The 11317-nt window shown below is 46.4% G+C and overlaps 1 protein-coding gene and 1 long non-coding RNA gene across 3 annotated transcripts in view; both read right to left on the bottom strand.

The window, feature by feature from the left end:
* The window catches only part of LOC108445166 (serine protease inhibitor Kazal-type 5-like), a 13666-nt gene extending 13060 nt beyond the window's left edge, over positions 1–606 (bottom strand). For both annotated transcript variants that reach the window (XM_017728158.1, XM_017728159.1), the window contains exons 1-2: positions 475–606; positions 139–142 (exon numbers count right to left, since the gene is read on the bottom strand). The gene's annotated coding sequence lies outside the window, so the exon portion shown is untranslated. The remainder of the gene's footprint in view (positions 1–138; positions 143–474) is intronic.
* Positions 607–1661: 1055 nt separating this feature from the next.
* Positions 1662–11317, bottom strand: part of LOC108445167 — a 27098-nt gene continuing 17442 nt past the window's right edge. Inside the window, exons 2-3 of the long non-coding RNA XR_001859919.1 lie at positions 2863–3052; positions 1662–1693 (exon numbers count right to left, since the gene is read on the bottom strand). This is a non-coding gene — a long non-coding RNA (uncharacterized LOC108445167). The remainder of the gene's footprint in view (positions 1694–2862; positions 3053–11317) is intronic.

The following is an 11317-nucleotide window of genomic DNA, read 5'->3' on the forward strand; positions in this document are numbered from 1 at the left end:
GTGCAGTGCTCAGACACAAAGCCAAAATAGAGGGTGATTAAAGGCCAGTCCCGCCAACCCCACCTCCCCATTGCACAAGGCAGCAGCGCAGATCAGCACCAGGGCTCAGCTCCCTGGCACATGCCCAGGGTGTTTAACATCTCTGCACTGGGGGCATTGTGCCATCCTTTCTCCCTGCCTAATATGCAGCTCTCTCCATCCTAAGAAACACCATCCACAGAAACAAGAAGCTCAACTGTGTAAATTTTCACTCTGCATTTGTTCCTCACACTCCGTGGTGAATCCCCAACATGTGATGAGCTGGAGAGAGCTACTGGGTTCACAGGTTTGCTGAAGAACTACAGACTGGTCTGGTTGGCCAGGGGCAACAACTTTATAGCACGGAGCCTCCTGAGAGCTGGTTCCCTGCTGTAGGAGGAGAGGACATGCTGTGGGTGGGCAGGGCTGCCACTGGAGCCAGCAGGCAGCTGATACTCACAGCAGCCTTTGGCACATCATGCACTTGTTGAGGTCTCCTTTGTTATTTGGGCTGCTGAAGACCTCCTTGGTGATGGGACAGGAATACTTCCCACTGCGCAGAAGTGACCAAATTTTCCTGCATTCGTTCTGAAAAGCACAGAGGAGGGCAATCAGTGGAGGCTCCCAGCAAGATCCTGAGAACTGTTTGTTCACACTGAATCTTTTATGGGTGTGCTGTAGGCTCTCAACAGCACCAGTTTGCTCACACAAACCACACTCCTCCTGCCCATACACCACACGTGGCACAGGCTGCGCCCAGAGCCCTGCTCGAGGCTCCCGAAGCAGAAAAGGCAATGAGAAAGTTCAAAACCCATTGCAAGAACCATTAATCATGGGGAAAGGAATATATATTTAGGGAACACATTTAATTTACATACAGCTGCAAATTGCTACCCACTACAGAGGACGACTGCACATTATAAAGTTAGCCAAGAGCAGAAAATAGAGCCCTGCAAGTGCCAGAGGGATGCAAGAGGAATGAACGGGCCAGAGCGACTGAAGAGTGATTCATGTGCAAGACAAGCACAGAAAAGCAGAACCCCCTCAGGAAGCAGAGCAGTAATATTGTGCAACGTTGCAGCAGCCCCTTGCATCTTCTGCTGGGTAGCTGAGATGCAGACCAGGGAGAAGCAATGAACCATTTAGTTATTTTTGGCTACTGTGTTTCCCGAAAGGATCTTTACCAAGGAGACAAGCTTGCTTGATTAAAACATGAATGGAACTGACTTCTAAGTCATTGAATCAAATTATTTTCTGAGACTCAAAGGACTTGCCTTAATTCTTTTAATTATGAAACTCAGGAATTATCGGAAGCAGGGGTTTCTGCTGGATCAGAAGCTATATTCTAAAATATCATTAAAAATGTAATTCATGCCATTTCTAACATCACTTCATGAGACTTCCAGCCCAGAGCTGTTTGGATATGATCAGAGCATCGTGCACCAAACACACACTGTCAGCTGGAGCCGTTGCTGTATTACCTAAGTGTTGTTTTTAAATATGGAGAGATTCACTGCTTTTTCCACCACTGAAAAAGCATTATAATATCTAAGTATAGTGCATCTAAATGGACTTTGCTCAGAGCATGCATTAAGCAGTGTAAGTTGGCAAAACAAAGGGAGAATCAGAATAAAAAAGGTTGGACTCGCCTTAATCGAAGCTTGACTGGCAACATCTGCGACAGAAAAACCAACAATGAAACCATACAAAAATCTTTGAAGGGAAATTTTAAAGCAAAAGCATTTAATTAAAATACTTGATGCAGTGTCCTAATCCACCCAAATACCTCTTGATAAAAGCTAATCCAATGCATTATTTCACACTGATAGACAGTCTCTAATGCCCAGTCCTTTCTGGAACATTGCACTTTTTGTCATTCAAATGCAAAATAACATCCATTTTTTTGTGTCTTTGTGCCCTCCTTTACTACATTTCTTTTCTCAGGCTTAAAATCCAGGTTCCAAGGATGGTTCAGTAGCTGTTTCTCCATTATTCTACACCCCCTGCCTTGGTAGTTGCATCAAACCCACACATACATTTTTGGCATTCTTCACCATCACTTAAAATTGGGATACCAGAGCTAGGCCATATCACATTGTTTGTCCAAAATGACAAATTCCTTTTCAAGGCCCATTCCATTTGCAGTACTTCACACAAATTATCAAATTAATAATGAGTCAGCAGGTGAGTAGCTGACAGCCGTTTCTTTTTACTAAGCCACTTAAAGATGGTATAATATGGTTCATCCTCTTTTGTATCATCAGTGGCATTGCAAGGAACTGTCAAGAAATCTTCCATTAGCTCTTTTTCAATAGGAACAGGCAGAAAATTGAAAGACCATTGCTTCAAACACAGCTCCTGCTAAAGTCTATCTATTGTAGCCAAATTACTGCAGCCATGCGAAAATGCCTTCCTTAGCAAGTGTTGACAAGACATTACCATTTTTCTGAATTTACAAAAAAATTGTATTACATTTCTGTTCAAAGTTGGGCTTTTTATGGAAGAATTCAGTCTGGTTGGAAACTGGTATTCTCCCACTTAGAAAAATGGGGGTTTGGCTTTTTCGTTTGTTCTTAAACTGCTAATTCTAGTAAAAATAGATGCTTTTATATACCAATAAAACTTCACTATTTCCACATGAAAAAGAAAAAGCAGTTAACAAGACATGTTATATCAAACCAATACATGTAGTACAGCAAAAAAATTGGTGGTCTTCTGCTATACCACTATGCATCTTAAAAATACAAGGGCTCTCTAATCCTCTCTCTGTCTTTATGGGCACTCCCAGGCTGCATCCTCTGCCAGTCCCAGATTCCAGCACGGAGAACACCACAAGTTACTAACCTGAGAAGAAGCAGAAAAATGCCAGAGCAAGGACCACCGAGGCACCTTCTATTTTCATGGTGAGGGTGGTGGCAGCTGTTTGCCTACGTTGACTCTACTAGAGCATTGCTCAGTGAAACCCAAAGAAGGGGCTCAGGGCTGATCACATATATATAGATGTCCAGGTTCTCCGCCTTCCTTATGATGTAACCTGCCCAAGAACCATCATTAGCTGCAAAAACCGGTTTGTTGACACTACTCTAAATTCTAATGATCCCATTAACACAATTAATTTCCATAAGGATGAGACATATTTGAGTCACTCCCTGCATTTTGTCAAGGTAAGAAAATTATAAATAGATCACTTCAGATCCCCCACACAGGCAGAGGGATTCTTGCCATCTTCGGCGTGGTTCCATAAGACAGCGGGACTCCAGCCATCACACCACAAATACCTTTTCATATCTCAACAAAATAGCTGAAAGTGCTTTTATTCTAATAACTTGTCTGCAGAAGAGACAACAGGAAGGCCAGGTCACTCAGACCTCTGGAAGTCAGTCTGCTTTTATTAAAGCACCTCAGTATGAACCTAAAGAGTAAACATTCAGGAAAGGTTGAAAAACATCAGTTTGAGGCTTTGTTGAAATTCTTTGGGTTTGATGCTACAGTTCTCATAGCACCTACGTTAATGATAAAACCACACAGCCAAATCCTCATCCTTTCCCAGTTTCTCCCTTTTGTCTTCAGAAAAAAACAGTTGCAGCGTTATTAGTGAAAAGCTTTTCTCAGCCCAGGCGGGACCTGGCAGACCATTACAGATGCTGCTCTTTGAGGTGTGTTGTTATTGATGCCAAAGGGTCCAGCCAAGCAGCCCTGCTCTGGTCTTTCCCAAATAAGAGATAAGATGAAAGTAATCATCCTGCACAGGGCTTCTCAGGAGTCTCGAGAGAGGAAAATAAAGATGATATCAAAGTTTTGGAATGTGATTTACGTGGGAAGAAGCTGTGTGCCTTGTCTCCAGTGAAACAAGAAGAATTTGGAGAGAAAAGTCATTTGCAAGGTTTGAAAGGGGTGGATAAATGAGTCAGTCAAGCAAACCAGAGCAATGAGGGGCTTGAGCACAGGCTGTGGTTGTGCAGAGAGGCAGATCAGCACCATCTGAAAAGATGAGGAAGAAAACATAGCTCTGCATGACATATGTGTCTGGCCAGACAAGGCCAGCAGAGCTCAGTATAAATTCTTGTAATAAATTGCTGCCACACGTTTCTCAGATCAGAACAGTTGCTTGTGTTCACAACTGGAGCCAAATCCAAGCCAGCACAGCACTAATTTTGAGTGTGGTCATCCCTAATATTTCTTTTTCAACTCCAAACAAAATCATGTGCAGGTTCACAGTGGAGAGTTTGCAATACAGTAGCAAACTGCCCAAGGACAATGCAGATGGTTCACGGCAGATCTGAAGAGCCGTGTATTGTCCTGAATCATGAGATAATTTCTGTATGCGTATTTGGGTGTGGAATTGGAGGGGAGGCCAACAGGAAGAGAGGAAAACTAAGCTGACAGAGCATGTGTTAAAGTGGTTAGAGCTTGGAAATCTATCTGAAGGACAGAAACAAAAGATGTTACTTGTTACTGAAGTGTCTGCCCATGAGTCAGCCATGAGGTGGGAGGGTTTGGGAAGGGGAAGTGCATTTTTAAAAAGGGTTTTGTTGTTAAAATTTTCTTTTCCTCCAAAAGTTCTATTCCTACAGAGAAATGAAACAATTCCCTGATTTAAGACAGCTAGCTGACTGCCCTGTTCCTGAAGGAAGCAGACTGGGCGCCAGATCAGGTCAGACTGGCCAGGTGAGAGCAGCTCCCAGCCTGGCAGTGCAGGGTGACAAGGAAAAGGAGAGGGAGAGACAAGTCCTGATCCCACACTGGCCCTGTGACCACCCCATCTCTCCCACATTCCCACCACTGCAGCCCCCTGTCCACCACTTATACCCACACCAACACATGGGAGAAGCTCAGAATGTCCCAAACACACCTTGATGCCAAAACCAGCTCCATGCTCAGCAACAAAACTCTAGAGGGGAGAAAAATAAAAAGGATTCCCAGCCTAATTTCTACTGCACAACCACAATCTCCTAAAAGGACCCAGCAATGGTAGGAAATGTGAAGGGATGGAGAGGACCCAGCAGAACCATATGGTTCGGAGGATTTGCTTGTGTGTGCTTGAGTTACACAAACCTGGGCACAATGAGGGATGACAGCAGGAGTGTATTAAGCATAAACCTTGCCTGACTCACTTGATTGCCTGTATTGATCGATTTTCACCGTATTGATCCATCTACACCGTGAAGTCTCAATCCTGCACTGCAATCCAGACAGCCCATTAATTTCCATAGGAATTTATATCCCATAGGATTGGATCTGGAAGAGAGATGATCCTGATGCTTTATCAATATATTTTTAGCACAGCCCCTAGCCAATCTTAATTTTAAAATCTATGCCAAACACCTGGAGAGGAAAATGCCACTGAGAAAAGCAGCTGAGGGCTGAAGAGATATTGCAAAGGTATCTTTTGTTCATGTCTCACTTAAAAGATTGGGGAAAGTAAACAGCATATAATGATGCTGTGCCTGGTAGGACAGCTCTCACTGGGTCTATTTTTCACCACATTCTGCTATGAAAACAGGAATCAGGATAAAAATAATCATGAAGGAGTAACTAGGAAAATGCAGGAGAAAATAGAAGCATAACATGAAATTTAGGGAACCCCTAGGCAGCTGAAAACCCAAAAGGTTGGGACAAAAATCCTACAGCCAGCAAGCTGGGCCAGCACTGTGGCAGGCAGGACACAGCCACAGCAGCCTTTTCCCTCCCCAGGGACCTGAGGAGAATGGGAAGGGAGTCCAATAAGCAGCCGAATGATTCATACCCCAATTAGTGATGGACATCACACTCCTTTTCCTATGGCCATTCTCCCCTTTTCGGATGTTTCCATAATTCATTCCTTCACAGCCTGCACAGAAATATATCTACAGACAGAAAAATAATTGAGATGCCTTGTCCACTCAGGAAGTTGTTTTTCTTCTCATTAGTGTCAGGGCACTGTATTGCAGGCAGGATCACCTCCTTCCTAATGGGTTTAACATCACTTAGGGATATTTTTACCAAGGAAAAGCCTCCTGGCAGCATAATTGGTTGGGATGGTGATGGTGGGGGTGTTGTTTGGTTTGGGATTATTTTTTTGAAGGCGGTGGAGGGAGGGCTTGCTTGGGGATTTTTTTTGGTTGCTTGGGTTTGTGGGTTTTGTTAAACCATCTGTGCTTTGGTAGCTCTTCACGGTTTGAATGCCAGCCTCCAGCCCAAGCAGCTCTGAAATTGCCCTAAATGCTTGAGGACATGAGCTGTGTTGTCCCATTGTCACCCCAGAGCAAGGCAGTGCTTTGGGTCAGGCCTCCAAAGCCACCACACAGTGGGACAAAAAGGCCTGATAAGGATCTGTAGCCCATGTTTCACCCTCTTTTTCCCTGGAAGCAGTGCCAGTCCCTTTCACAGCACTGTTTGCCCTCATAAAACTACAGACATGCCAATATTCCCACCACAGATGTACTTTTCTGTCGTGATTGATGCAATTTTTACCTCCCACCATCTCTCCTCTTCTGAGGAACCCCATCAGCACCACTGCTCAATACCTAATTTCTATAAAATATTGAAACTGCTTTCTTTTCCAGCCGACCACTATGTCCCTCTCCAAGCCAGAGATCCTTAGGGGAAAAGGGAAGAGACAGTTGTGTGGCACATTTAACAAAGGAAGCACAGAGTAAATGGTGTTTTGTTTCACAGCCAAAGCTGAATCCAGAGCTCTTCAACTTCCATGAGTTCATAGAATTGCAGATTGGTTTGGGTTGGAAGGGACTTTAAAGCCCATCTCATTCCACCCCCAGCCATGGGCAGGGTCACCTTCCACTCTCCACAGCTGCTGCCACGCACGGGCACCCTGTGCCAGGGCCTCACCACCCTTAGAGAGAAGACTTTCTTCCTAATATCCAACCCAAACCTACCCTCTTATACGTCCAGAGTGAGGCATTCCAAAAAGAGGGACTTCAGAGACACAGGATGGTTTCCTGCCCAAGATACTCATTTGTGCACCCACTCTGGACTAGACTCTGCTGCAGGAGGAGCTACAAGTCTCACCCATCTCAGCAGAGCTTAGGAGGTACCTCATCCACACAGCCCATGCAAGAACAAGGTTTATGATGCTGGACAAAGCTCTGCCTGCCCTTCCAAGACCAAAATCCAGGTGCTGATGAGCCAAGAATCCAGTGATCCCCAAGCTGATGGGAGTGAGTTGGAGTTTCTGGGCTGTAATAGCCACATGTCCCAGAGCTCCCATTTGTACCCTCAGCTACTGCAGCTCCCAGGTGGAGCTGCCCAGAACCTCCAGGGAAACAAGTCTTGGTCATCCTGACATCCCACTGTCACTGCAGGTACTCAAGGCCACCACAGTCCCTTCCCTCCAGCCAGGACAGGCTTCCTGAGCCCAAAGCAGAGCTCCAGCAGCCTGACACAGTGAAAAATCCTTCCCCAGAGGCTGCTGAGCTCCCAGCATGGTGTTGGGTGTGCAGCCCAGCTGCTGGATGGTCACAACTCCTGGCTGCATCCCTGAAAATGCTGCAGGTGTTAACTCCCAGCATCCTGGAGCACTGCTCCCTCTCTGGCAGCTCACCAAGGAGGAGGAATTGCTTGAGGCCAGGACAGGAATGATGGGAATTTCCCAGTTTCATCGCCCTCTGAGAGTCAGGTGCACAGTGAGTGCTATGCATCCACAAAGCCTCAGTAAAAAGCACTTCAGAAGCACGTCCAGAGCACAGCAAGTCCTTACTGAAGAATAAAACACACTCAAAAAAAAAAAAAAAGAAAAATCTGTGTCAAGTTAACTTACTCTACCAAAAGGGGACAAAGCAGATAAACTTAATTTTGGAATAATTGCTTTGCAAATCTCTGTGCACTGAGATCATTTGAGAATTTCCCCTACATCCAGCATCTGCTGCAACCTCCTCTGGAGTGAGTGCCTCATGAGTCACACCCTTCCCTGTCACCAGGATTCCCTTCCCACCCAAATCCACCTTTTTAGCTCTGATCTGAAAGTCAGAATAGGCATCTTGGGTTATGGACTGACCACATGCTCCTCATACATCCTCCAGCACAGAAAGCTCCTGGGTGTCCTTGTCACACCTGCAATGCCATGGCAGCAACTTCCAGCCCCCTGTGCTTGAACCAGAGCAGGAGCCTCACCTTTGCAGCCCTTGCCAGGCCGTGAGCCACCATGACATGTGGCTGACTGGCCTGGACAGCCCTTTGCCACTGCTGATTTGGCTTGACAGTACCAGGGAGGAGGGGGAAATGAATCAGGAAGTGAGCAACAGTGAGAGGTGTAGGTCCAAAAGGCAGGGATGAGGCCAACTTCGGAAGATCACAATAATAGCATGTAACACATGCCATCTTCAAAGGACTAATGAATCCCTGCAGGGTTCCCCTATCATTATTTGCATTTCACAGATGGATACATTAAGATGCAGAAGGCTGCATTATCCTCTGGGTCACACCTAATTCAGTCTATTCATCCCCAGCCTTATACTGGAGCTCATCCCTGCGGTGTGAGAGATCCTACCACGAGGCAAAACAACTCTGCTATCTTCCAGGCAGGCCTGGTTCAGGAATCACTGCTGTGTCTGGGGTCTGGTTTGAACAGCACACCAGACTAACTGGTCCTATTGATCTCTCCTGACCTTGAAAACTGATTATCAATTCTCCTTCCCTCCAATCAAGCTGAGGAGTGCAAGCAGCGCTGGCTTAAAGCTGCACTGAATTTTTTTAAACGTACTTTTCTTCTAGAAGTGAAATATAAGACAGAGGAACCCAGAGGAGAGATGCAGCTGAGTGTTCAACACACAATCCAGTCTCATTCCAGCCCTTAGTCTGGCTGTGGAAAGGACACACCTTCCAGCCAGGAGCTTCCCTGCAGCTCAACAACTTTTGTTCACAGAAGAATAAAGCTGCCCTGGGAAACCAGGCTTGCTGGGAGAGCAGAGCTGCTCCCCAAGCTGTAACTGATGCCATGTGGGGCTGGGGAGGCTGGAACTGGTCTCTGCATTCACAGGGAGATCCAGCACCAGAGCAACAGGCTCTCCCTGCCGACTCTGAGGAAGCAGCTGCCATTCCTACTGTCAACACTCTCCTGGGCGGTTTTTGCTCATTGAAAATTGTGAGGCTGGAGATGGCAGGAGTTGGGTTTTGATCTACAAGGCTTCAGCAAGTAACATCTGCACACTGAAAGGACTTCCCATGGCAAAGCACCACGACATCCCCTGGAGCTGCCAAGCACTTGGAGCCTCCAAAGGCCACCAAGATCTGTGCTGTGATAGTCCTTCCCAGAGCCAGCTGATTTCACCTCCCTTAACAGTATTTGTAGCTTAGATAAGGGTAATCAAAATCTCATCATTCAGGGTGTAAACTGATCGCCTGCAGGGGTTAGAAAGGAGTTTTACTTCGTGTGTAGTGTTGCACAACTGCCAGGATTCACTGTGGGTACTCTCTAGCCTCTGCTGAGCACCAGGCGGGGACCACAGCAAAGAGCAAAGCTCAACACACCGGCTGAAAAGCCGGAGTCATCATGCAAAACAACACAGCCCTATTGTTTGGGAACAAAGAAGAAATTTTTCTGACTCTGGATTCAACTCACACATGGAAATGAAAGACAATGACTGTCACTAGGCTACTGAAACAGCAGAATTTCAACAGAGGAAGAAAAATTTGTCCTGAGATCATTTTCCTGTGGACAGTGAGGGGAGTGCCTGAAGAGCACTGAGGGCTGCACTTGTGTAACTCTGTCCCATCCTGTGCAGCCACTGGACCCTCTAAGTGCTGCTCCAGTGAGTGGTACCAAGAACGTGCCCCCCTCAGTGAGGGCTGAGCCCTTCCATGCCCCCCAACAACCCTCATGCCCACCCACCCCCACCTGAACAGCAAGCCACGAGAACAGTGTTTTTCCCCTCTGCGAAATTATTATTTATGTTTTATCAGCAGCAAAGGCTCCATAGTGCCGGAATTGGCCGAGGGGTGTGGCGGCCTAAGTGCCAGTACCCACGGCTGCAGTGACAGCAGGAGGCCAAAAACATACCCCGTGTGGGTGGTGGTTGCTCTCAGATTAAAGTATCGCCACGCCCCGCTCTCCTAATTGCTCTGTGGAACTCTGATCTCTGCCCGATCCCACAGCCAGACCCGTAGCAGGTGCCTTGAGCCACCCATGGCATCCCCCAAAGCTCCAGCCAGTCCTCCAGAAGAGCCCACAGCAAGATGAGATCCCGAATTTCCCTGCCCTGTAGAAGGTAGCTGAGAATGAGGCATTTCAGTACCTGTATGTGATAGAAAACCACAGCGTCGTCACTTGAGGCATCTGCTGCTGTGGATTGTGACTGGAACCGCCAGCCAAGAGGGAGAGCTCCCAAAGAAAACAATCAACTTTTCACACAGGAAAACGACAACTGAAAGCTGAATATGTTTGCATGAGAACTATGGGATTTCCATAAATTAGATTTTCCTAAAGCAGGGCTACAAGAAAGCTGGAGAGGGACTTTTTACAAGGGCACGCAGTGATAGGACAGGGAAGGAATGGCTTTAAACTGAAAGAGGGTAGGTTTAGGTTGGATATTAGGAAGAAATTTCACTGTAAGCATGGCAAGACACTGGCACAGGTTGCCCAGAGAAGCTGTGGCTGCCCCATCCCTGGAAGTCTCTAAGGCCAGGTTGGACAGCACTTGGAGCAACCTGGTCTGGTGGGTGGTGTCCCAGCCCATGGCAGGGGGTGGAACTGGATTATATTTAAAGTCCCCTCCAACCCAAACAATTCTGTGATCTTCTGTTTCTCCTTCCATATCCCCCGAATTTAGGGGAGATCATAGAACTAATAAATATTTGCATTTGGTCCAAACACCCTACTTACAATTTGAAAGTTGCAGAATCTGTACAAGGCACCCAAAACTATCACTTTTCAGTCACTGTACAACCTTTCCCCAGTGCGCTGGTAATGCAGCAGTACCTGGGAAAGAGGAGAGCTGTTCCTTTACACAAGATGTAAAAAGCTTTAAACACTTTTTTTTGTGAAAGGGAGGCATTTTGTTAAAGAGCATCAGTACATTCAATAGCATCACTCCGGCTGCTGAAGGAACAGCTCAGCCTTATCAAAGATAATGGCACAGCCCTTGATGCTGCAGAGACAAATCACCAGAAATGCATCACTATTTTGGGGAATCACTTGAGGTCTAATGCACTTAAAGAAAGCATCTCCATTCAGCCCTCACTTGCACACCAAAACCCAGGTTTCACGCAAACATGAACCTGGGGTCTGCTCCTCTGTGCTGGGGTCAAACGCTCCAGAGGACATGTCTGCAGTCACCAAATTCCTGCAGCTTTGTACCTTGTTTTC

Source organism: Corvus brachyrhynchos, unplaced genomic scaffold (assembly GCF_000691975.1).
Source record: "Corvus brachyrhynchos isolate BGI_N302 unplaced genomic scaffold, ASM69197v1 scaffold21, whole genome shotgun sequence".
Lineage (NCBI taxonomy): Eukaryota > Metazoa > Chordata > Aves > Passeriformes > Corvidae > Corvus > Corvus brachyrhynchos.